This window comes from Chiloscyllium plagiosum, unplaced genomic scaffold, assembly GCF_037043375.1.
Source record: "Chiloscyllium plagiosum isolate Xiang-an unplaced genomic scaffold, Cpla_swu_hap1 HiC_scaffold_37, whole genome shotgun sequence".
In the NCBI taxonomy this organism is placed as follows: domain Eukaryota; kingdom Metazoa; phylum Chordata; class Chondrichthyes; order Orectolobiformes; family Hemiscylliidae; genus Chiloscyllium; species Chiloscyllium plagiosum.
The window spans coordinates 34,694,658-34,722,381 of NW_028270175.1; the positions used below are offsets into that span (position 1 = coordinate 34,694,658).

Consider the following 27,724-nt stretch of genomic DNA (forward strand, 5'->3'; position numbering starts at 1 on the left):
CAAACACATCGACCTGGACCCAATATACCGGCCACTACAGCGGACAGCTGAAACTGACAACCGGAAGCGGCAGGGACAGGCCACTATAAATGCCGGAGGAAACACCACAGAAGCGCTTCACAGGAGGCTCCCAAGCACTGAGGATGTCACCTAGACAGGGGACAAAACGTTTGCAACAAAAACTTCTAGCTCGGCGAACAGAACCACAGCAACTTTAATTTGTTTCTTTTACCTTGTTCATTTGCATTTTTTTTTGCTTCTAGTGGTTTGATCAAGTGTTTAAAACGAAATCTCAAACTAAAACCCATTCACACCGTGACAACCTGTTTTTTTTTCAGCAACTGTCTCCCGCTCTGACTGCTCCCCAAGTCACTCACCATCCTGAATTGGACGTGAGTGACCATTGCTTCCCTGGAGATAGTGAGGGCTGCAGATGATGGAAAGTCAAGAGTCGATAAAGCATGGAGCTGGAAAAAGCACAGCAGGTCAAGCAGCATCAGAGGAGCAGGTGAGTCGACGTTTCCTGATAAAGGGTCCTGACCTGAAATGTTGATTATCTTGCTCTTCTGATGCTGCTTGACCTGCTATGCTTTTTGCAGCTCCACACCATTGCTCCCCTGACTATCAACACTTTCACCATTCTGAGTGTGGAGCTTGGAGAAGATTTATCACCACCTCTACAACGGGAGAATAAATACTAATCTTGCTAGGATTGACCACGTATCAACAATAATCAAAACTAAATTCCTCAGCAATTCTAATGGAGGGCCATAGATCTGAAATGTAAACCATGCCTTCTGCTCTCCACGGAGGCCGCACGATTGACTGAGTGTTTCTAGCCTTTTCTATTTTTGTTTCAGATTCCCAGCATCCTGTAGTTCATTGTGGTTATTCTCAGGTAAATCTATTGTATCACTTTAATCTGTTTTGGTTCTGGAATCTGTTTAAATAAAAGGTAAGTAGCCTTTAATTTTTGCCCTTGGTCACAGCCCTGATGGAAAATTATCCTGTACAAGTGCGTGGTTCAGATATCAGCTCTTCTGCACCTTTTGGTCAAGTCTTGTCAATACTCATTGAGTCAGACAGAATAAATGTACCAGCGATGCCACATCCCATGCCTGAATAAAAAACAATCAGGGTCAGTTTATTGAGATAACTTTGAGTCATAGAGTCATACAGCATGGAACAGATCCTTTTTACTCATGCTAACCAGTTCTCCCAAACTAAACCAGTCCCATTTGCCTGCATTTGGCCCATATCCTACTAAATTTTTCCTTTTTTTGTACCTGTCCAAATATCTTTCCAATGTTGTATTTGAACCCGACTCTACCACTTCTTCTCAAATAAATTGATTCATTGTATAAATTGATTATCCACTGAAGAGGTGAAATTTGCTTCACTCAAAATGGCCCTGAAGCTCAAAGAATTTAAAAAAGGAATCAATGCTGTGTTTTGTCCCACTTAGCCTGAACACATGAAGCCTGAGTCATGATGCAACTGGGCACGTGTTAAGGGAGAGCCTAAAAATAACGTATCAGAGGACAATTGGACCTAATCTGAGATCCTGACTCTCAAGTATTCATTTCTAGGATTGCAACATAAGAGTGACTACACTCCCTGTCGCCACTGCTCTGAAAAACCTTCCTTCATGAGGTAATCAAGATCTATTATATATTCAGAACATTTCTTAAAACAAAATCAGGCACAAAATGTTTTTGAAAGGGGAAGGAAATTACACTGTAGAAATAGACCATAAGATATAAGAACAGAAATTAGGCCATCCAGCTCATTGAGTCTGCTCTGGCATTCAATCATGGCTGATATGTTTCCCAACCCCATTCTCCCGCTTTCTCCCTGTAACCTTTGATCCCCTTACCAATTAAGAACCTACCTATCTTAGTCTTAAATATACTCATTGACCTGGCCTCCATAGCCTTGTGTAGCAATGGATTCCAAAGATTCACCACTCTCAGGCTGAAGAAGTTCCTCCTTATCTCCATTCTAAAAGGCCTTCCCTTTACTCTAAGGCTGTGTCCTCAAGTCCTAGTCTCTCCTACCAATGGAACCATCTTCCCAACATTCACTCTGTCCAGGCCATTCAGTATTCTGTAAGTTTCAGTTAGATTCCTCCTCATCTTTCTAAACTCCATTAAGTATAAACCCAAGGTCCTCAAACGTTCCTCATATGTTAAGCTTCTCATTCATGGGATCATTCTCATGGATCTTCCCTGAACAGCTTCAGGGCCAGTACATCCTTCCTGAGATATTCAGCCAAAACCTGCACACAATACTCCAAATGTGGTCTGACCAGATCATTATGGAGCCTCAGATGTACTTCCCTGAGTTTATATTCACATCCTCTTGAAATAAATGCCAAGATTGCATTTGCCTTCTTAACTACGGACACAACCTGCAAGTTTACCTTGAAAGAATCCTGGACTAGAAATCTCCAGTCTCTTTGCGCTTCAGATTTCTGAATTTTCTCCCCACTTAGAAAACTGTCCATGCTTCAATTCTTCCTGCCAAAATGCATGACCTCACACTTTCCCACATTGTATTTCATCTTCCACTTGTTTGCCCATTCTCTTAACTGTCCAAATCCTGCCTTCTCAATGTTACCTACCCCTCTACCTATCTTTGTTTTGTCTGCAAACTTAGCCAGAATATCCTTAATTCCTTCACCTAGATCGTTAATGTATAAAGTGAAAAGTTGTGGTCCCAATACTGACTCTTGTGTAATGCCACTTGTCACCAGCTGCCATGCTGAGAAGGATCCTTTTATCCCCACTCTTTGCTTTCTGCCAGACAGCCCAGCTTCTATCCACATTAGCACCTTGCCTCTAACACCATGGGGGCTTATCTTTCTCAGTAGCCTCCCGTGTGGCACCTTGTCAAAGGCCTCTTTGAAGTCCAGGGAGATAACATCTATTGGCTCTCCTTGGTCTAACCTGCTTCTTGCTTCCTTAAAAGCCTTGCAGATTTGTCTGGCATGACCTCCCCTTGATCTAAGCAAACTGACTGTGTCCTATTTTAACCATACACTTCCAAGTATTCAGAAGTCTCATCCTTTGCAATGGACTCTAAACTCTTACCCAAGATTGAGATTAGGCTAATTGATCTGTAATTTTCCATCTTTTGCATTACTCCCTTTTTAAACAGGGATGTCACATTAACAATTTTCCAGTCCTCTGGGAACCTCCCCAACTCTAGTGATTCCTGAAAGATCACCACTAACGCCTCCACTATCTCTTCAGCTATCTCCCTGAGAACTCTGGGGCGTAGTCTATTTGGTCCAGATGATTTATCCACCTTCAGGCCATTTAGTTTTTCTAGCACCTTCTCCTTGGTGATGGCCACCATATTCAGCTCAGCACCCTCACACTCTTGAATTTGTAGGATATTACTCGGGTCTTCCACCATGAAGACACGAAGTAACTATTCAGTTCCTTGTTTCCCAATACTATCTCATGCCTGATGAAGGGCTTTGTCCGAAATGTTGATTTTCCTGCTCCTCGGATGCTGCCTAACCTGCTGTGCTTTTCCAGCACCACTCTAATCTTGACTCTGATCTCCAGTACTCACTTCCGCCTCCCAACACTATTTCTCCAGTGTCATTTTCTAGCAGTCTAATGTCTACTTTTGTCTCTCCTATACCCTTTATGTATCTAAAGAAACTCTTATAGTCTTCCTTTATATTACTCACTAGCTTACCCTCACATTTAATCTTCTCCCTCCTTATTTCTTTTTTATCTGCCCTCTGTTGGTCTTTGTAAGCTTCCCAATCCTCTGATTTCCCACTACCCTTCACCACATTATATGCTTTCATTTTTGCTTTAATACTATCCCTGCCTTCCCTGGTCAGCCTTGGTTGTTTCATCCTTCCTGTACCAGGCTTCCTTTTCCTCGGGATGAATCTCTGCTGTGTCTCCTGAGTTACTCCCAGAAACTCCTGCCATTGCTGTTCCACTGCCTCTCCTGCTGGGCTCCTCTCCCATTTAATTCAACCTAGCTCCTCCCTCATGCCTCTGTAGTTACCTTTATTCAGTTGTAATACCGTGACCTCTGGCTCTAACCTCTCCCTCTCAAATTGCAGAGAAAATTCAACCATATTATGAAGGGTTCCTTCACCTTAAGCTCCCTTGTCAAGTCTGCCTCATTGCCCAACACTAAATCCAGAATTGCCTGTTCCCTAGTGGGCTCCACTTTCAGCTGCTCCAAAAAGCCATCTTGTAGACATTCCATAAATTCCTTTTCTTGTTATCCACTACCAACCTGATTTCCCAGTTCCCCTCCATATTGAAATTGCCCATGATCACTGTAGCTTTGCCTTTTTTACACCCCTTTTCTATCTACTGGTATATCTTGTGCCCAGCTCCTGACTACTGTTTGGAGGCCTGTACATAACTCCAGCTATGGTTTTTTTTTACCTTTGTGGTTCCTCAATTCTACCCACACATTAATAGGAACAGGAACAGGCCATTCAGCCCCTCCAGCCTGCGTTGCCGTTTAATATATCCATTTCCCAGAGTTTCCCACCCCCCTGCCCTTGATTCCCCTATTGGTCAAGAATCTATCTATCTCAGCCTTAAATCCTAAATTAAATTAAATTAAAAAACTAAACTTATGGGGAAATTCCTCCTGATCATAAGAAATTGGGATCGAGTTTAGAATTAATAAAGAATGAGGTTTTTTTAAAATTCTCTATTTTTCCCTGTGAATTTTGGTGCTTTTCAATGACACAATGAAAAGTGAATGTGATGTTTTTTGGGGGAATGTACAGATTATACTCTGAATGTTGTAATCCTGGAGAAACTGGGTAGTATTCAAATACAAGGTCGCAACCACTGTCAGTAACATATCATTTAACTGCTGATAAAAATACTGAACATGATGACATCTAATCAATGATGCTGAACAATAACAGTCTCTACCGACATAACAGAAAAGCCCGAATAGTTAGATCTGCCCTGGCAGTGGTGTATTTTGATCTTAGGTGCTGAATTATGTTCGGAGTTATTGAACGAGACATGTGTTCTGAAAAGAATAGTTTATTCCACAGTCTATCAGTGAACAGAGCAGTTTATTTCACAGTCTATCAGCAAGATGTGATAACTCTTCACCAGCTATTTATGCTTCAAGTTTAAGCTATTGCATTTCATACACCCTGCTTGTCTGAATCAATCTGTCACTTTTGCTGTCTCAGTTCTCTATGAATCCACAGCAGGCACAATCTAACAATTTTGTGAAGCCCTTGACGCAATATTGATGCTCAAGATGATTTCACATCAAGTTTCATTGTCTGTGAGAAATTCAATAAAATAGTAACTTTTTAAAAAATGCTTACAATGCGGTTTTGGGACAATGAGGCAACATTAGCTCCTGATTGTTAATGGATGTGGGTTCAGGCAGGATTGTGCATAGCTGTGCTACCTTTTAATAGTTTTCTGACCTTTATTATCATGCTCACACACTAAGGTCAATCATTTGCATTTTGTTCATTGAAAATTTAGAGAAAACACCTTTTTTTTTCTTACATTGTACTTATTCAGGGAAATACATGATTGGTTTAGGTCACTTGTACAAAATACTGTTAAGAGGAGGAGAGGGCACAAGTTAATCAAGGTTTAGTACCCACTGTGTCTGATAGTGATATATACAGTAGGTTGTGGGTTCAATGCTCTACTTCAGTGACTTGAGCTCATAATCTAGACAAAGGGCCAAGTGCCATACTTGGAGAGTGCTGTATTGCCAGGGACGTTGGCTTCCAGAGATGAGATGTTAAGCTCTCTGATGTTTCAGGTTGATATAGAAGGGTGGGTGATGAGCTAGTGGTATTATCACTGGGCTGTTAATCGAGAGAGCCAGGTATTGTTATGGGAAACCAGGCTCAAATCCTGCCATGGCAGATAGTGGAATTTGAATTCAATAAATATTGGGAGTAAAAAGTCTAAAGATGACCATGAATCTATTGTCAATTGTTGGAAAAACCCATCTGGTTCACTAATGTCCTTCAGGGGGAAGGAAACTGCCATCCTTACCTGGTCTGGCCTACATGTGACTCCAGACCCACAGCAATGTGGTTAAATTTTAATTCCTCCTAGGCAATTAGGGTTGGGCAATAAATGCTGGCCTAGCCATTGATGTCCTTGTAAATGAATTTAAAAAAGAAAGCACTATCTGGAAGAAGAGCAGCAGAAATCCCCAGTGTCTGACCAATATTTATCCCTCAACCAACCAATGCAATGCAATGAGTCTTGCTTTCAATTCGATGAGAAAACATGAGAGATGAACAATGGGGGAGATATTCATCAACATTTACCACTCGGGTCATAGAAGGAAGATGAAATCAAAGGGAAAACGACCATATTAGTATCAATAAAACTCAGGCAATTATGCAATAGAAAAAGACTTGCCTGTGTTTTGCTTTGAAAACATTGTTCTAAGATATCGGTCGAGATGGGTGTTGATCTCACTCAGCAAACTGCCTGTCCACATCCATTTTCTCAACCTCCAGTACTGGGTCCTCAGGTTGTACTGTGAGCAGTGGGTGAATGACTCTTCAAACTGTGTATTTTGCAGATGTTTTTGTCAGAGTCTATATTCCACTAAGCAAATAACATAAACAGTTATAATTGGGTGTAATTAGCAAACATAATTGGCAACAAAACAAAGCTATGAATCTGCATAAAAACCCCAGGAAATTACTGCTGTTATTAAATAGACTTGGACGGGCTGAAAGGACAATCAATTATCCCTTGAAATGATTCAGAGCCAAGAGTTTGGACAGAAGGGATTAATCGCACAAACTCATAAATATTTCTGTCTCCTCCGACATTAATGGGTCCTGTTCAACTTCCCTTTTAGATGCAGTGGCAGCTTAGTTGACCACACACTATGAACTGGTGATGTGGAGTGGAGGGAAGGGGAAGAATGTTTCAGCTAAGCCTGATATTTTGATCATTAAGAAGCTGGAAAATCCATACACTTCCCTTTCCTTTCCAGAGGTGGATTGAGACTGATTCTATCCTAGCTGAAAGCAACAAACTCTTTGCAGGACTCTGAGATGAAACAGTGGCTGAGTGGTTAGCACTCCTACCTCACAGTATCAGGGAATTGGGTTTGGTTCCACCCTCAGGCAACTGTCTGTGTGGAGTTTGCAAGCTCTCCCTGTGTCTGCCCTGGTTTCCTCTCACAGTCCAAGGATGTGCAGGTTAGATAGATTTGCTAAATTACTCATAATGTCTATGCATGTCCAGGCTAGGTGAATTAGCTATGGGAAACGCAGGGTGGCATGGGGGTGGGTTTGGGTGTAGTGCTCTTTAGAGGGTTGATTTGGACTAGATAGGCTGAATGGCCTGCTTCCACACTGGAGGGATTCAATGATCCTACATGAAGATTTAAACTAGCACTCTCTCAGCCTCTTGATATTTTCTAATGAACCTGTTCAGAGATATTATTAGGTGGGGCTTGAACCTGGGTCTACCTGGCTCAGAGGTAGGGACATTACTACTGCACCACAAGAGCACTATTTCTCAGCTATTGTGTACAATAGTCTAAGATTACACATCTTATTTTTAAATTAATGCAGTTAAAGGATAATCTATCCCAATGCAAGATTGTTCCTTTTCAAACTAAGAAGAATAAAGATGCATTATCTTCTGAATTTGTGTGCCACTAAGTCACAACCTCCTAATTTTTCCAGTTTGAAGTGACCTTATTCAGTGCACTGTTGTTTTGTGTATTTTGATATTCAAAAGCATCGCTTTTCTCATTTCACAATCATGGCATGGATGGATTATTGTAAAAAAGTCAATAGACAAAAATAAAAACAGAGCAATTCAGAGTAAATTGTGGCATTAAGTGACAAGTCTGTGACATCTAGAGAGAGCAAAGTCCATGTTGACATGATCTTGAAATTGTGTACCCATTACCTGTTTTAGAATTCTGCTCCCCCCTGGGATTGTACGCTATACTTCATCTATTCACTGTTTCTTTGTTTATCTCAAATTTTCTCCCACTCTTTTGTAACCTTGCCAATGTTCTGTTTCACCCAGCTTCCTCTGTAATGGAGGAAAAGTACTGTAATGGGTGATTTAGCTTTGTGGCTGTACATGCTGTTATTATTCCATTCGCAGACCTTGTCAATCCTCAGTGTGTTCAGGGCATTATGGATGTGTGGCGATACATAATAGACTAGAGCAGAGCTTCTCCAGTGAGTGTCAAAGGTTGACAAATTATTTGCTGAAGCTCATTCTCGGAAGAAGAGTGCAATGATTACTCACATAGTGAGCTCTTGGTTCCAATCCTGTTGCAGTGACACGGTACCAAGTGGAAGGCAAGTACTTCTCTACAAGGACAGAGGTAGAACAAAAAAAAGGTCCAACTTTAATCAAATCTTTTCTTGCAATTGAACCTGATGTGATGGGTTTAGATTTGAAAACAGTGGAGCCATTGTAAAAAGAGCAGCAGGTAGGATAGTATGCTTGGAACTGTTCCAAATAGATCATAGAACATAGAATTCTTTAGCCTTCAATGTTGTGCCAACCTTTTCTCCGGATCTAAGATCAGACTAACCTGCATACCCTTCATTGAACTCTCTTCCAAGCGTCGCTTAAATGTCCCTAATGTATCTGACTCTACTACCACTGTTGGCAGTGCATTCTGTGCACCCACCACTCTCTGTGTAAAGAACCTACCTCTGACATCTCCCCTAAACCTTCCTCCAATCACCTTAAAATGATGCCCTCTAGTGATAGCCATTTCCGCCTTGAGTAAAAAGGCTCTGGCTATCCACTCAATCTATATCTAACGTTTTGTTTTGATTCCTGGTTTGTAGAGTATAACATTTAGTTTGACAATTGGAATTTGTCAAGATAGTTGATGACAACATAAGAAATAAGAGTAGGCCATTCTGTCATTCTACCCCACTTTTCGACAAGATCCAGGCCTTGACTCCTCTGGTCAATCATTGCCCTCAACTTTTGAATATTTCAAATATCTGTCTGGGGTAGGGAATTCCAAACACTCACAACCCTTTGGGAGAAGGAATGCCTCCTCATCTCAGTTTTAACTGCGTGTCCCCTTACTTTGTAGCTGTATCTCTTCCATCAACACACAAGGTTTGAGAAATTGGTAAAGTCTTGGAAATTAAAGGCTGGTGTGCATTTATTCTCGAAGGACATTTGATAAAATTTGAATATTACCGAAAGGAGTTATATCTTGCCAAAGCTTTTCGTCATGCACTCATCAGGACAACAGACCAATGTAACAGGAAACCAATGCTAGTATTGCCTGAGAAGAGGATTCACGATTAGTTGGCAAGTGGCCTCTGATTGATGGGGGTGTTACCATGGACAATGCACCAAGTGATTGATGAGTGACAGCTAACTGTCGAGCTTTGTTTAAATTTTAAATTTTGTTGGTGCTTATCGGGCAAGAGATTTTCCTGAGAATTGAATCCAAGTGAATGACTGTCACCTCGTTTATTGAGATGACACAGGCTAAGTGTGTTAAGATGTTCATTCTACCCGGTGTAATCTTTACACTTTGTGTTACACACGCCTGGATCATCAAAATCAGGCAGGAATCAAGGTGACTGCTGAATTAAACCTGTTGGACTATAACCTGGTGTTGTGTGATTTTTAACTTTGTACATCCCAGTCCAACACCGGCATCTCCAAATCATGAGAATTATTTGTCAACTGCCTCCACAAAATGCGTAGGTACAAAATGCGATCCAAACTCAACCCCACTGCAAAAATAGTGAGTGCTATGACAGCCTTCCATAATGGCTAAAATCCAGATCTTAGTATCAGTTAACTGGATCGCTTCCGGATACTCTTTATGACTTTGACATCCCTCTTAAAATGATCTGAATCAAGCAAATCAAAATAATCATCTTCATATGATGTTTGTCAACATATTTATCTTAATAGATGTGCAGGCTGCCCGCAGGTGGCTTAGATTATAACATCATAAACCGCAGGAGCAAAGATAGACCATTCAACCCATTATGCCGGCTCTGTCGTTCAGTGCTGCCATGGCTGATCTCATCATTCACAACGCCACTTCCCTGCTTTTTCTCCATAATCCTTGATTTCTTTCCTGATTAAAAATCTGGCTATCTCAGCCTTGAATATCCTTAATGACCCACCCTGCACAGGCCACTGTGGTAAGGAATTCCACAGATACATGTCCCTCTGAGAGCAAAAGATTCCTCCTCATCTTTGTCTTAAGTAGACGCCCCCTGAGATGATGGCCTCTGGTCCTGGACATTTCAGGACTCTTAGGCTAGTGACTGGGTAGTAAAGGTCAGTCAGTGTTCCCATTTCTGAGAGAGATCCAGTGACTCTGGTGGAGATTTCTTGTAAAATGGTTCATGAGTGCGGTGGATCCTGGGATTGTATTCATTGGAGTTTAGACGGTGGAGGGGAGAGCTAATAGAAACTTACAAGATAATGCGTGGCTTAGAAAGGGTGGGCGCTGGGAAATTGTTTCTGTTAGGCGGGGAGACTAGGACCCGTGGGCACAGCCTTAGAATTAGAGGGTGTCAATTTAGAACAGAAATGCAGAGACATTTCTTCAGCCAGAGAGTGGTGGGCCTGTGGAATTCATTGCCACAGGGTGCAATGGAAGCCGAGACGTTGAATGTCTTCAAGGCAGAGATTGATAAATTCTTGATCTCTCAAGGTATTAAGGGCTCCGGGGAGAGTGTAGGTAAGTTTAGTTGAAATGCCCATCAGCCATGATTGAATGGCGGAGTGGACTTGATTGATTGAACGGCCTTTCTTCCACTCCTATGTCTTATGGTCTTAAGGTGCTGGAAAAGCACAGCCGGTCAGGAGCATCCGAGGAGCAGGAGAATCGACGTTTCGGGCATAAGCCCTTCATCAGGAATGGGTATCAGGGTTGGGCTCAGCTGTACTTCATCGTTGAATTAACACATTGTTTATGGAAAATGCAAATTGGTGCAAAGAGTAGAACGTGTGGCTGTGTGTAAGAGTAAGACATGACCTGCAGTTGAAGGCAGTCAAAAAAGTTAGATTAGTAGATCGGGAAAATGATCTAGAACATAGAACATTAAAGCGCAGGACAGGCCCTTCGGCTCTCGATATTGTGCCAACCTGTGGAACCAATCTGAAGCCTATCTATCCTGCGCTATTTCATTTTCATCCATATGTTTATGCAATGACCATTTAAATGCTCTTAAAGTTGGTCTACTACTGTTGCAGGCCATGTGTTCCATGCCCCTATAACTCTCTGAGCATCACCCCTCAATTTAAAACTATATCCCCTTGTGCTAGCCATCATCATCCAAGGAAAAAGGCTCTCACTGTCCACCCTATCTAACCCTCTGATTGTCTTTTATGTCTCAATTAAGTCACCTCTCAACCTTTTCTCTTAAAAAAACAGCCTCAAGTCCCTCAGCCTTTCCTCACGAGAACTTCCCTCCATGCCAGGCAACATCCTAGTAAATCTCCTGTGAACCCTTTCGAAAGCTTCCACATCTTTCCTGTAATGCAGTGACCAGAAATGTACGCAATATGCAATCTTTTTTGCAAGGTTTGTGAAGGTGTATAGTTCAGGTTGAGGTTTAGGGTGTAGGTTTGCTCGCTGAGCTGTAGGTTTGATATCCAGATGTTTCATTACCTGGCTAGGTAACATCATTAGTGGCGACATCCAAGTGAAGCAAAGCTGTTGTTTCCTGCTTTCTATTTATATGCTTGTCCTGGATGGGGTTCCTGGGGTTTGTGGTGATGTCATTTCCTGTTCGTTTTCTGAGGGGTTGATAGATGGTATCTAGATCTATGTGAATGTTTATGGCGTTGTGGTTGGAGTGCCAAGCCTCTAGGAATTCTCTGGCATGTCTTTGCTTAGCCTGTCCCAGGATAGATGTGTTGTCCCAGGATAGATTATGCAATCTCTAATGTGTTAGCATGGCTCAGCTATTGCTGCTGTTGCCTCTCAATCAGAAAGTTTCAAACACCAATACAGAGGTGATGGCTAATAGTGGGGGTTTCACCAGCATCAAGGAGCCTAGTAACATCCTGGGGGTTACCTTTGACCAGAAACTCAGTTGGACTCACAATAGAAACACAGTAGCTACAAAAGCAGGTCAGAGTCTAGGATACTGTCATGTGTAACTGACTTACTCATTCTCCAAAACGTGTAAGTCATCTACCAGGCACAAGTCAGGAGTGTGACAGAATATTCTCCACTCGCCAATAACACGCATGAAGATTGACACCATCCAGGACAAAGCAGCCCACTTGATTGGCATCACATCCTCCAGCATCCATTCCCTTCACGACCGACGCTGAGTAGCAGCAGTGTGTAACTGTCTACAAGATGAATTACAGAAATTCACCAAAAGTCCTTAGACTTCCAAAACTGAGCACTTACATGGGTACATCACCATCTGCAAGTTCCCCTCCAAGCCGTACGACATCCTGACCTGGAAATATACCGTGTTTCCTTCACTGGCGCTAGGTCAGAATCTTGGAATTCTGCCTGTAAGGCAGAATGTGGACTGCTGCCATTCAAGAAGGCAGCTCATTGTCACTTCTCAAGGGCAACAAGGGATGGGCAATAATTGATGGCTCAGCCAGTCCCACAAGTGAATAAAAGTCCAGCAGCTCTTCATCGCTTCGTCGTGCCAACAGGGAGCCAGATGCAGGTGAATAATGGGGTGAAGGTGGCAAATGGGCAGAGAGGTCCTAGCAGAAAGGGCAAGGAGCAACTTCAGAACTTGCTTCCTCAAAATACAGTGGAAGTATTTGAATCCTTTAAAGGTAATGGGAGATAGGCTCTGTATAAGGTTATTGGAGGTAGGAGCTATCAGACCAGCCATAGTTTTATTTAATGGCAGAGAGGGTTCTCAGGGTGCAGAGACCCCCTCCAGTTCCTAATTCATATCTTTGTTTCTTCTAAGGTATTTCATTGCAATGACATGTCTTTGAACATCCTGAGAAAACAGGAAGATGGCATATAGAATGAAATAACTCACATTTCCACAACATTTTTCACAACCTCAGGCCATGTCAACAGCAGCACAGTGGCTCAGTGGTTAGCACTGTTGCCTCGCAGCACCAGGGACCTGAGTTCAATCCCAGCCTTGGGTGACTGTCTGGGTGCAGTTTGCACATTCGGCCTGTGTCCATGTGGGTTTCTTCCCACAGTCCAAAGATGTGCAGATTAGGTGGATTGGCTATGCTAAATTGTCAACAGTGTCAATGGATGTGCAGGCTAGGTGGATTAGCATGGGGAAATGCAGGAGTGGATCTGAATGGGATATTGTTCTGAGGGACAGTGTGAACTTGATGGCTTTCACACTTCGGGAGTCTATATCAAGGTGCTTTAAAACCAGCGTAGGTGAATGTGGATCATGTTTTGAAACCACGATGATTCTTCTTTGATGAATAGATGTACTTTGCTTCTCACTCTACAGATGCGGCCAGATCTGCTGAGTTCCTCCAGTACTCTCTGTGTTTGTTTCAGATTTCCAGCATCCACAGGATTATTATTTAATAGAGCAGTTTGTATTTTGTTACCTATGATTCATCTGCCGTTACTCAGCTGCATAGTCAACCAAAAGAGTTCCTCCTAATCATTACAAAATATGTAAATTCTCAAATTACAGATCCCAAATCCATCAGAAGAACCTCCCAACTTCATTCCCTGTGGACTATGGATACTACCTGACCTACTGTGCTTTTCCAGCACCACACATTTTGACAATATACAGTTGTTGCTACCTGTTGCATGCTTAACTACTATCAGGTCAGTCCCCTCCATTAGCTTTTGTCAACCTTACTCTTTATCAGATACACACTTTGCTTTCAATCTATTCTTGAGGTGACAAGCTGCAAATGTAGACTGACATTTTTTTTAAAAAAAGATAAATACTTTGAATGGATTAATACTTAACGGCCTTGCTGAAGATCCAATAACCGACTGTGACTATATAATTAGCGTTTCATTCCTTGACTGAAACAGATTTTCTGAGAAAATGAGATGTTACCAGGAGAAGGCCAAACATTCAAAATTCTTGGTTGTCTTGACAACCAAAAGTTGCAAAGAATAATGAGATGAGAGAATTCCACTTGAAACGTGCGTAACACCAGAATAAGATTCATATTCATTTGGAAGTTCATTGAAAGTAAAATATTTTGTTTTAAAACATCTTCAACGATCCAGGACAGGACCCTTTCTTTTTTTCCCTTTGGTCATTGCCTTAATTCATCCTCATTAAGAAAAGGCTGACAGAGATTTCATTTAAAACAAATGTGATCATTAAACAGGCAGTCAGACTAGAAAATAACATATGGAGGGTTTAATGCAACCTAACAGATGTCAAGTGCTAAATTGAAATCCCAATAGATTTCTGAACGCAGGCGTTAAAATTTTAAACTAAAGATTCAAGGTTGATTCCTCATTGCTAATTTTCTTCCATTACTTTTACTCCTTCCAACAGCAGCCACATGAGACATCACGAAAGGTCGCATAGAGCAAGGATTGACACTTCTCCCTTTTTCTTTCTATCAATGTTCTTTTTTACTTCTCACTCAAATTTTCATGTTATGCCAATCTGATTACCGGCCATCATTTTGAAGGACAGAAACTGGCCATAGAGGCCCATCTCATTGCACTATCTCTTTTAAACAAGTATTTGTTTCAGTTGGTTAGTAAATAAAACAATGGAATGTTCCTTTTGGTGTTTTACTTGTCTTCATTCCTGTCCCAGGGAGATTGACCAAACCATGGACATTGGGAAAAATCTGCAAACTTGCATTTATCCATGATTCCCAAAAGAAAAAGGAGGGAGTGGCAGTTTCCCCACTACGTTGGACAGGACCACTAGAATAAGGGAGGAGTAACAGTATCCCCACTACGTTGGAGAGTACCACTAGAGTAAAGAGGGAGTAACAGTATCCCCACTACGTTGGAGAGTACCACTAGAGTAAAGAGGGAGTAACAGTTTCCCCACTACATGGACAGTACCACTAGAAGAAGGAGGGAGTAGCAGTTTCCCCACTACGTTGGACAGTACCAATAGAATAAGGAGGGAGTAGCAGTTTCCCCACTATGTTGGACAGTACCAATAGAATAAGGAGGGAGTCACAATTTCACCACTACTTTGGAAGGTACCACTAAAATAAGGAGTGAGTCACAGTTTCGCATTATGTTGGATAATACCATTAGGATAAGGAGAGAGTAATGGTTTTGTCATAATGTTGGAGAATAACATCTGGATAAAGAGGAAGGAAGTGTTTCCCCACTATGTTGGATAATATCACTAGGATATGGAGGAAGTAGCAGTTTTCCCAGTAAGGTGGACAATTTCACTAGGATATGGAGGACATAGGAGTTTCCCATTACACTGGATAAAGGCACCAGGACAAGGAGGGATTAGGAATTTTCCATTTAAGGTTGGCAATATCACCAGGGTCATTTCCATTCCATTTCATAGCAGCAGTCTTCTGCCACCATGCAAACACCAAACTGTTCAATGTGAATGACAAGGACCACATTATGAAGCTCTGGAGATGATCTTGAACTATCCTGATTCATGTGAAACTGGGGAAGAAACGTTTGAATGGATTTTTAACTTGACTCCTGTGCATGAACGATTGTTCCCATTCTGCCGCCTATTATAGAAACTACCTGATTTTGATCTCAATGGATCAAGCTGACACTCCACAGCAGAATTATGGGAGGGTTGCACTCTTAGAATTGTCACGCTTAATTGAGGTTTGGTCAGCCCACGCAGATCAATGTAAAAGATGCCTAGTATTGTTTTGAAGAACAGAATATTTCTGGTGTTCTGGCCAATATTTATCCCACAATCAACATCGCAAAAACTATGTATCGTATTATTTATCTCATTGATTTTTGTGAAACCTTGCTGTGTGCATATTAGCTCCTGCATTTTAACAATGCTTCATTGGCTGTGAATTGATTTTGGAAATCCTGGAGTTATAAAAGCATGTAAACCTTCACCTTTCTCAATTTCTCTCTTTTTTGATCAGTAACCCTGTTGACTTGATGGAAATTTTTGAGAAATAAAGCAGGAGCAGATAGAAGAGATAGCAAAAAGTAATTTCCAGTGTTTGGGGAGTTTACGGCAAGGTGGCAGAGTCTAATTATTAGAGTCAGGTATTTGAGGGAAAAGATTAGATAACATTTTACTCACAAAGAGATATGAACATTTGCAATGCCCAAATACAGCAAGTGATGGCAGATCAATTGTTCATTTTAAATTGGAAATTGATGGATGTTTGTAATCAAGGGCATTAAGGTAAATCATGCAAAGGTGACATTTAGAGTCAGGCTGCAGATTAGCCATTGAATGAGGAAAAGACTCAAGGTCTAACTTATCTCCTCCTGTCTCTATGCTCCTACCAGTTTTCATTTACCATTACCCTCTAAGTTGTGGCCTATTTCTTGCATGGCATGGCTCCTTTAAAATGATCACACATGTGGCTAGCCTCAAGGAACCACTGGTGGTCTGGGGTCTACTTGTTTCCTGCATGGAACATTCCAGTTGGTTCAACCAGGCAACCATATAGCTTGGAGGGAACATTAGTGATAAAACATCTCCAATCTTCTGTTTATCAACAGTTCCTTCAGAGTGGCTCCTTTAAGAGTATTCCCCTTGCTCACTTTGATAATAATTTTTAAAGGTGGTTTCTGTGGTAAATAAATCATTCAATTTTCATCTAAATCAATTGTGCAGTACTAGTAGGGTTTTCAAGGTACCGGCATTATTACTTACTGATATATTGGATATAATGTGAAACAACATTGACTCACTAGGGGTGACTCAAATATGAAGAGAAATCAGCCATTTTCTTCACAGCAAACACATTTGGCCTTTCAAAGCCGATGAGGATGAAAGCAATCACGAGCAAAGGTCACAATCCTGCATCCAACTGCTTTATATTGTTGAAAGAAAGACTTCCCTACATATAAACCTGGAGATAAAGGCTGGGTGAAATGAGCAGATGAAGGTTTAACTGTAGAGCCCTTGCTGCCCCCATCAGCATAATGGATTTTTCAAGCTAGCAGAGAAATAAAAACAGCAATAAAACAAAAAACAGAAGTGCTCAAAATGATCTTTTGTCACTCACCTGACTGCAGAGAGAAACAAAGTCAATGATTCTCCCTGACCGGCTGACCATTTGTGGCTCTCTGGATCTTTAACTTGAAGCTCCAGCATCTGAAGTAATTTGCTTTTGCAAGAAGAAACAGGGTATGATGTATTCCTGAGAAAATAGAGAGAGGAACGGCATATGAATATGTTAAGTAATTGTCCATTGTTATCGCAAAGCATAATTCCTTCATGGTGCTTTAGTGTCTGATCAATGCACTTGGAAATGCCTCCAAACTCATTGTGTCTAATGAATTACCCTGAAGTGCAGGGATTGTTACTTAATAAACACACACCATTACCAACCATGAGACAAATGAGCAACTAATGCGTGGTGTTGATGCAGGATGATTATAGACCGTGATATCAAAAGGATTTCCCACACAATATCACGGGATATTTAACGTGTGGCTGCTTGCTATAGGGAGCTACACCTGCCAGAAGTTTGCATCTCTTGGATTTTAGAATTGTCTATCCCAGAGACACTGTGTGATGAACCATTACATTTGCAATGGTTTGATAGATTCTGAGCATCAAGGAAATCAAGAACCATGTGGCAAAATGTAGTTGATAAAGAAGATCAGCTGTGACCTTCAATAGTGGAACAGGCTGAAGGAACCACATTGTTTTTAATTGATTGTATAATGAGATCTAGGAGTTGCTCTTAAGACCAACTTTTTTTGTACATCCCTAATTGCCCTCAAGAAGCTGCTGCAGTCCATGTGGTGTAGGTACACCCACTGTGCAGCGAGGGAGAAATTTCTAGTGACACTGAAAGTAAGACGATATATTTCCAAGTCAGGATGGTGCGTGATTTGGAAGGGAACTTGCAAGAGTTGGTGACCTCCTCTGTCTGCTGCTGGTCTTGATGGTAGGGCTCACAGGTTCTGGTGATACTGTCAAAAGAGGCTTGGCAAGTTGCTGCACGATATCTTGTAGATGGTACACATCGTTTCCATTGTGCACTGATGTGGGGAGAGTAAGTGCATAATCACTGCTACTTTACTTAATCAGGATTCTGATTAATTGGCATTGCCCTTCTTCCCACACTGCGTCTCTATGGAGCCAAGCTTGAGTAGAAATTTCAGGAGAGGATGAGAAGAAACATGATTTTAATATCCCTTTAAGTCATGTCCCTTCATAGCTCCTACGCCTTTTCATGAATACCTTTGATGTTTTCAAATGTAATTCTGTGAGACAGCTGCATTAGTCTGCTTTTGAAGTCCGTACATTAGACTGAAGCAAGTGTAATAAGTAATTGTTAAACTCCAGGCTTCAACTGTTATCAGAACCAAGATTTATCATCACACCAGGACGGGCTATTGGTTGGAAATGTAATCAAATTTCCGTACAACCAGAAGCAAACAGAGAATTTAATTGTGTTATAATTGTAAGGAAGTTCCAGATAAGATTAGAGAAATTGAATTTGCTACCCTAAGGGCAAATTTAGTTTGTAATGGAGTTTAAACCCACTCAAGAAATGAGTATTTGAACTTTCCTATTTGTATTTTAGTCAACTGGAACTCAGTTTGTACGTGGTAAGAGTTAAGACTCTTGGTTGCTTATTCAATATTCAGTTTAGTCAGCTAGTGAGTGAATTTTCTTGAGATTAGCTTGGGGTAAAGCTGTCTGCCCAGGAACGTGGCCACAAAATGAAGGTATAGATTGCCAGGACACATATCATCCTGGTGACCATCAAACATAGAACAGGAACAGGCCCTTTGGCCCATCGTGTCAGTACTGACTATGATGCTATTCTCAACTAATCCCATCTGTCTGTGTATTGTCTGTATCCCTCCATTCCCTGCCTGAATAAATGCTGCTAACATATCTGCTTCTAACACCTCCAATGGCAGTGCGCTCGACTCACCTACCACCCTCTTTGTAAATTATTTTTCTTGCATATCTACCAACGCACCTTAGTATTTAACATTTCTATCCTGGGAAAGAGACTCCAACTGTCAGTACTCCTTATTATTTGATGTACTTCTATCAGGTTGCCCCTCAGCTTCCAACATTAGAGCAAAAATAATCCAAATTTGTTTAACCTTTCCTTAATGATAATACACTCCAATCCTGCCAACATGCTGGTCAACCTCTTTTGCACCGTCTCCACATTTTCAACATCCTTCCTATAGGGTGGGGACCAGAACTGCACACAATACTCCAAATGTGACCGAACTAAAGTCTTATACAGCAGCAACACGACTTGGCAACTCTTATATTTAATGCACCGACTGATGAAGCCAAGCATCCTGTATGCCTTCTTTACCATCTTATTCACTTGTGTTTCCCCTTTCAGGGAGCTATGCATTTGCACCCTCAGATCCCTCTGTCTTTCAATGCACTTCAGAATCCTGCCAATGGGTGGCACGGTGGCACAGTGGTTAGCACTGCTGCCTCACAGCGCCAGAGACCCGGGTTCAATTCCAGCCTCAGGCGACTGACTGTGTGGAGTTTGCACATTCTCCCCGTGTCTGCATGGGTTTCCTCCAGGTGCTCCGGTTTCCTCCCACAGTCCAAAGATGTGCAGGTCAGGTGAATTGGCCATGCTAAATTGCCCGTAGTGTTAGGTAAGGGGTAAAGGTAGGGGTATGGGTGGGTTGCGCTTCGGCGGGGCGGTGTGGACTTGTTGGGCCGAAGGGCCTGTTTCCACACTGTAAGTAATCTAATCTAATGCTTCTAAGTGTCCTGCCATGAACTGTACACTTCCCACTTGCATTTAATTTCCCAAAATACATCACCTCACACTTGTCTGATTAAACTCCACCTGTCATTTTTCCACCCACATTTCTAACTGATCTATATCCTTCTGTATCCATTGATAACCTTGCTCACCATCCACAACTCCACCATGTTTTGTGGTGTCTGCAAACTTATTAATCAGACTAACTACATTTTCATTCAAATCATTTACATATATTACAAACAACAGAGGTCCCAGCACTGATCCTTGCGGAACACCATTGGTCACAGGCCTTCAGTCAGAAAAAATACCCTTCCAGAACTCCGCTCAGTCTCCTATAGTCATGCCAACTTCATATCCAATTTGCCAACTTAACAGGGACCCCAAGCAACTTAATCTTCTGGACCTGCCTACCACGAGGGACCTTGTCAAATTCTTTAGTAAATTCCACATAGACAGCATCCACTGACCTCCCCTCATCAGTCATCTTCATCACTTCCTCAAAAATCTCCATCAATTTTGTGAGACAAGACCTCCCCTGCATAAAGGCATACTGCCTGTCCCTAATAAACTCACTTTTCCGAACATGAGTATGTCCTTTTCCTAAGACTTTTCTCTAATAATTTCCTGCTACTGATGTAAGCTCACCAGCTGATAATTTCCTGGATTGCCCTTCTGAAGCAAAGGACATATCCTGTGGCTAAAGAGGATACAAGAATCTCTGTCAAGGCCCCAGCAATCTCTTCTGTTGCCTCCTTCAGTACCTGGGATAGATCCCCTCAGACCCTAGGGTCGTATCTACCTTAACATTTTTCAACACATCTAACACCTCCTCCTTCTTAATATTGACACACCCCAGAACATCAACTACCCTTCCCTAATCTTACAATCATCCATCTCTTTATCCTAAATGAATACTAGTGCGAAGCACTCATTAATAATCTTATCTATTTCTTCTGGCTCCATGCATAAACTCCCATCTTTATCCTTGAGTAGGCCTACCCTTTGTCACATTAGCCTCTTGTTCCTAATATATGTCTAAAATACATTGGGATACTCCTTAAATCCTACTTGCCAAGTACATTTTATGGTCCTTTCTCACCGTCCTGAGTTCTTGATTAAGTTCTTTTCTGCTTTCTTTACACTGTATTCCTCAAGGGCCTTGTCATTTTTGGTTTTCTAAATATTACACATGCTTCCTTTTCCTTTTTGACGAAACTTTCAATACCTTTTGTCATCCAAGGTTCCCAAATCTCCGAATCCCCAAATCAATGTTCTTGGTTGCAAATCCAGGCTGAGTGATAAAGGCAAAAAGTTGCGAATGTTAGAAATCTGAAACAAACACTGAGAATGCTGGACAAACTCTCTTGATGACTTGAATTGTTGACTGTTTCTCTCCCCACAAACGCTACTGAACCTGCTGAGTTTCTCTGGCATTGTCCCTATTTGTTATCGATTTGCTTGTATTTTTCAGGAAACTCAAATAGCAGTTTGGTATCTGCCTCCAGCCTTACTTTTGATTTGTGAAGTTACAGCTGACTGGTTCAGTGATAGAGGATGGGAAAGGTTCCAATATTCTATGAGATTTCACATTATTTTGTGCCCTCTCATCAATAAAATTAATCAAATAACATGAATACTGTAGAAGTGAAATAATGACTGCTCCTCTGCTCCCCTTGGAGTTGTACCCCCCCCCCCCCACTTTTATATTTTGTCATTCAATGTCATTTCAACAAAAATGCATTATCTTATATTCCTCCACATTGAAACTTGTAGCCACCTATCTTTATCTCACCAAATTGTCTATGTCAACACTCTCCACCTCACAGTTTACAATTCTTCCAAGTTCCAATTCTTCATGGAATGCCCTGCCAGTAGCAGTGGTGGACTCTCCCTCTTTATGGGTATTTAAGCGGGCATTGGATAGGCATATGGAGGATAGTGGGCTAGTGTAGGTTAGGTGGGCTTGGATCGGCGCAACATCGAGGGCCAAAGGGCCTGTACTGCGGTGTATTCTTCTATGTTCTATGTTTTGAATTTTGCAATTACCTTCTCCACACCTAGAGTTGGATTATCAATACTTATCAGGAAAAGCAATACTGACCCCTGGGGAATGCCACTACAGACCGTCCTCCAGCCTGAAAAATAACTGTTGATCATTACTGTCTGTTTTCTGTAACTCAGCCAAATTTGTTTCCATGTTCCTGTTGGCACTTCTATCCCAAGCCCTTTACCATCCCTTAGAAGTCTGTTGTGTGGAACTGTGTCAAACACCTTCTGAACATTCATGAGCACAACATCAACAGCGTTACCATTTAACAAGCTTTTCAGTCACGTCTTTAAAAAGGCTCCAACAAGTTAGGTAAACATGATTTCTCCTTTAGAAGTTCAAGTTAACTCTTCCTAATCAACCCACCCTTTTCCATGTAACTGCTCATTCTATCCTGAAGATATGTCTTGAGATTATTCTCCACCACTGAAGATAAACCGACTGGTCTGAAATTGCTGGGATTATCCTTTACAACCTTTCTTGAACAAGGACAGAATGTTTGCAATTCTCCAGTCTTCTGGCACCCATTTTCCAGCCCTTCAGCTTTATGTACGTTGGCAATCGCAAATGTATATCTAAATGGTTCTTGAATGCTATGAGGATTTCTGCCTCTATTACCCTTGCAGGCAGTGAGTTCCAGATTCTCACCATCTTCTGGATGAATTTTTTTTCTGATATCTCCTCTAAAACTCCTAGCGCTTACCTCACACTCACTGTCCTTAATGGGATAGTGGAAGTTGCCAATTCGGAGACTACTCAAGGGCAGGACTTAAATAGTTAATGGTGGGGCCTTGGGGACTATTGTCAAACAAAGAGATCTAGGGGTTCAGGGACATGGTTCTTTGAAAGTTGTGTCACAGATAGACAAGGTGGTAAAGAAAGTGCTTCCCTTCACTGTTCAGACCATTGGGTATAGGGGTGGGGGTCAACATGCTAGTTGTACAGATCATTGGTGAGGCCACTTCTGGAGTACTGTAAAAGTTCTGGTCACCCCTGTTTTAGGGAAAATATTATTAAATTGGAGAGGTTGAAAACATTTACAAGGATGTAGCAGGAACTAGAGGGTGTGAGGCTGGGTAGGCTGGGACTTTTTTCACTGGAGTGTAGGAGGTTGAGGGGTAACTATATAGAGGTTTATAAAATCATGAGGGGCATAGATAAGATAAATAGGGAGGGGAGTTCAAAACTAGAGGGCATATTTATAAGTTGAGAGGAGAGGGATTTAAAAGTAACCTGAGGGGCAACATTTTCACATTAAGGGTAGTTCGTATGTGGAATGAACTGCCAGAGGAAGTGGCAGACGTAGAATAGTTACAACTTTTAAAAGGAGTTATGTCAGGTACATAAATAGGAAAGGTTTAGAGGGATATGGACTAAACGCAGGCAAATGGATTTAGTTTAGTTTGAGAAACTTGGTTGGCATGGACAAGTTGGACTAAAGGGTCTGTTTTCGTGCTGTATGACACAATGAATCTATGACTCTGCCAGGAAGTGTATGTTTGACATCACCTTATGATCTTGCCATTGCAGGTCCTGAAGTAATCCCCCGCAGTACAATTACTTTATTTCCCTTTGGCAACTAGTTCTGAGAAAGGGTCTCTCGACCTGAAATGTTAACTCAGATTTCTCTCCACAGATGCTGCCAGATCTGTGGAGCTGAGCTTTACCAGCAAATTCTATTTTTTTGTACATCGAATGTGTCAGTTGTGATTCAGCTGGTAAGATTCCTGCTTGAATCCCGAGACGTGGTCTAAAGTTGTACTCCATGACTTGAGCATATAATTAAGATTGACATTTCAGTGCAGTAACGAGGGTCTATTATATTGTTGAGGGTGCAGCTTTAGGCAGATCCTTCTGCCTTCAATTATAAACAATTGAATTGCAACTATTTCAAAAAAATATTCCTGAACAATTTAAATTGAGAACTTTTTTGCCTTCAGTCTTTATAGACGGGAGTTGTGGCATGTATTCTGAATAGCAATTATTGTCCAATTAGTATTACAAAATAGATTATATGGTCTTCAGCACAGTTGTTTTAGGAGATTACTGGGTGAAAGTTGGTTGCTGCATATATTACAATAATGACTACAATTCAAAGAAACTTCATTGTCCATAAAATGCTTTGGGATGTCTGGTCGTCTTGACGGTGCTATGTAAATGCACGTCTTTCTTTTCGTAAGAGTGGTTTTGATGCACAGATTCCTCTGTGACCCCTCAAATTTAGATGAGCTTCCATTTGTTGGATGATTGGTTTCCTACCTTCCCAGCATAGTTTGTATCTGTAACCATCAAAAATGACTGATCATTCTGAATCTTTTGCTTTTTCAAACAGCATACTCCCACCTGTCTCCCTAATTGTGATGAAAAGGCTTTTCTCCTTTCAAGTAAAAGAACTGATTGTTTATTGGTCTGAAGACATGGGTAAAGATAACTACCTACACCAGAATCATAAACCTCTTTCAGAATTATTGTACCACTAGTCTGTAGCTGCAAATGGATATATTAATCTCATTCTCTGATTTGTTTCTCAGTACCTAAGAAGAAGACAACATTTAATCAATCCTTTTGAGCATGTTATCTTTCTCAATGGAATACAGACATGTACCTGAGTTTGCTGAGATAGATTACTAAATACAACTGCTACTAAGGAACACAGTCTTGAAACTGCACAATCTGGTTGAACAGTTAACATGTCACGCTAGGTATAGTGTGTACTGGGTCCAATGTCTGAACAGGAGGGTTCTGCATTCTGAAAGTTCTTTCTTGGAAGTAGAAACTTTTAATTCTCAATGAAATGTCGCAGACCACAGAGGGATAAATTCCTTGTAGACATGTCTTGCTATGCAGCCCTGGTGAATAATATTGCTGGGGAGTCACTTCAGTAACTGGAAATACTATAAGACCAAATGATATTGGAGCAGAATTAGGCCATTTGGCCCATTGAGTCTGCTCTGTCATTCAGTCATGGCTGATATGTTTCTCATTTTGGATTAGTGGTGCTGGAAGAGCACAGCAGTTCAGGCAGCATCTGAGGAGCAGATGCTGCCTGAACTGCTGTGCTCTTCCAGCACCACTAATCCAAAATCTGGTTTCCAGCATCTGCAGTCATTGTTTTTACCTACCTGATATGTTTCTCAACCCCATACTCCTGCCCTAACCCTTCTAGTTTTCGAAGACAGTTGGCACTTTCCCATTACTTGTACAACTCTGTAATGCTGCTACTCATAGTTATTGGAACAAGGTTAGCCAGGTGGACCTCATAGAAAACAAAATGTGCTGGAGATCATAGTGGGTCCATGGAGAGAGAGAGAGAGAGAGAGCTAATGTTTCGAGTTTAGATGACTGTTCACCTAGATTGCTCAGACCAATTTGCTTTGACCTGGTAGAATATGAGTTCCCTGATTGGGGCAGTTAACTTGGTCTAATCAGGAGTCCTGGCTGACAGGTATAAACAGAAGTGTCACAGATTCTGTTCACTCTAGGAGCCAGCTCTGACCTGGCTGGGTAAGTGTCATGTCTGTGCACATGTAAATAAAGGGTGAATTGGTGATGAGATACTGGCTGTCTTGGAGTTACTTCACTACCTAGACCTGAAACATGACTGATCCAAATCTACATAACTCTGGTCAGCGTAAAAGTCACCAACTCTTTCTGTTATTTATACAGGATACTTTACTTACATTACTATTCATGGCCACTAACATAATGCCATGAATCCTCCTCTGTTATGTCTCTGTTTATACCCAGGTAAGATATTAACTACTAACACAACTCCATCTCCATCTTCATGATAAATATTAATTCAAATAAAAATATCTCAAAACTGTCCATTTTCAAAAAAGATCACACTTGTTCTTGAGATATAGATATGGTTAACCTTTACTGATCATCCCTAATTAACTTGGGCATTGTTAGTTAATGGGAGCAGAAAGCTAGCACAGACCCCATAGCTCATGATTTTACTCTAACGGGCAAATATTATAAAACTTTGCCAGTCTTAAATTTATAAGTTCAGGTCTGTTCACTGGAACAGTGATGCTTTTGCCAGAATCTTTCATGTCTCTTTTATGTGCTGCTCAGATAATATTCAGCATTGAGGTTTTATAATGATTGTTGTAGGTATCTGATTAAATAGAAAATTAATTTACACTTTGCACAAACAACGCTAGCTCTGAAGGTTAGCATGCAAGGTAGAAAATTAGCCAAAGTGAATAAATTATTGTTAAAAACTGATGCAAAATGTTCAAAGCAGCAGCCAATTTGAAAGTGCTCAATTGTTAGCCCCAGGGCTAAGAGCTAGTTTTCTGCTTGAATAGACATTTGAAAAGTTGGTGACAAAAAATGTATTTATTTTTCCATCTCACTTCTGACTGCGTCAATTACTTTCATTACATTTGAGGTTTGCTGTGCATGGTCACCTTTGACTTGTCAATTATTGTTCATTTCACTCTCGTAGCTTTGGAGATTCGTACACTGCGTGATTTGTGATGGGGAAATGCAATATCTGCCCTTTTGTGTGTCAGGTCCTCTTTCTTCTGTGGAAGAACAAGCTTTTAATGCTTGTATCTTCCAGCTATTGTGAAATAGAAAGTGGCGAGGTCACAAGGTGCCCATGTATAGGCTTATGGCTTTGCTTCAGTGAGCAGTATTCTCGATCTCTGTAGTTACGTTATTCCAGTTCTCGGCCTGAAGCCCATTTAATATTTTCCGGCTCGTACCTCAGAAGGAGGAAGACTGTGGGTAGGATTTCACATGGAGGCGGACAGTGAAGGATGGATGGGAATTCAATCCACATTCTTTCACACTTCACCAAAACATGTATGTCCCAGTGTGGGAAAAGATCTGCCACCCTGCCAAACCACGATAGGCCCACAAAAGCAAAATTGTCCAACAGTACCAAAAAACACCCAGAATGCCTCAGCAGGGACCAAGCAGGCTGACAAGCCAAACTAGGCAGCACTTGCAGACAAGGGAATGCACTTTAACCTCCCACTAACAATGACAGAGCATCACAGATATCCCAAAGCCCCCAGGGCAGTTTCACAACCCAGCAATACCAAAGCCACACAAAGAACTGGTCAGACAGAGAGGCACCAGCAAGAGTATTGCTCCCAGGACAAGACAATAGAAGCACCTCACCACTCAGAGGAGGCATTACACTTACCTGTGAAGAGGAATGGAACCATCGATACTGTCAGGATGTTGCATTGTGTGAAGGAACAGGACATTAACCCGATAACTATTTTCCAATTAACATCTTTGTAACTAGATTACTCCATTTCCAGATACATTGTATTTTCCCCATTTCTAATTAGCCTTATTGTGCAGCATTATTATAAATAAAACTGGTCTCATCCTCAGCTCTGGGAAGAGAAATTCTGATCTACCTGTACAGACTGTCAGTTTTGTGTCAGCCTAGTCTGTTTCTCTTGCAGCGATATCGCTTGCAATAAACTTTCACTTTCAATTTCACATCGAACTGTGCTTGGTGATCTCTAACTTATTGGGCAAATTTCTCCGACATCCCGCCTCGTCACGAAGGAATGTTCCGGTACATTCCAGACAGCAGGTCTGAAATGGCTCAGAGGGGAGAGGTTAAACACGCCACCTGGTAACATTTCACCACTTCCCCAGTTGAGGTACTACAGTCTACATCATCCCTACCAGCATTCTGGTGAGAGGAACTTAAAATTGCTGAGATTAAAGTGTTTTGCACAGAGGTGTGCGAATCTTAGGACTGTCTTTGTTTAGTGCATCATTTGCTTAATTTCTCCCCTTTGCTCCCTTCTTTTCATTACTTTCCTGACTGCATTGATTCAGGGCCGGTTAAGGATGTGAA

General features: G+C 41.4%; 1 long non-coding RNA gene across 1 annotated transcript; it reads right to left on the reverse strand.

Annotated features, from left to right (window-relative positions):
• Positions 1–6,153: 6,153 nt before the first annotated feature.
• LOC148139789 (uncharacterized) lies at positions 6,154–27,245 on the reverse strand. Its single transcript, XR_015753405.1, has 3 exons — positions 27,050–27,245; positions 17,130–17,264; positions 6,154–6,605 (listed from the first exon to the last, which is right to left on the reverse strand). It is a non-coding gene; the product is annotated as an uncharacterized LOC148139789 (long non-coding RNA).
• Between the last annotated feature and the right edge of the window lie 479 nt (positions 27,246–27,724).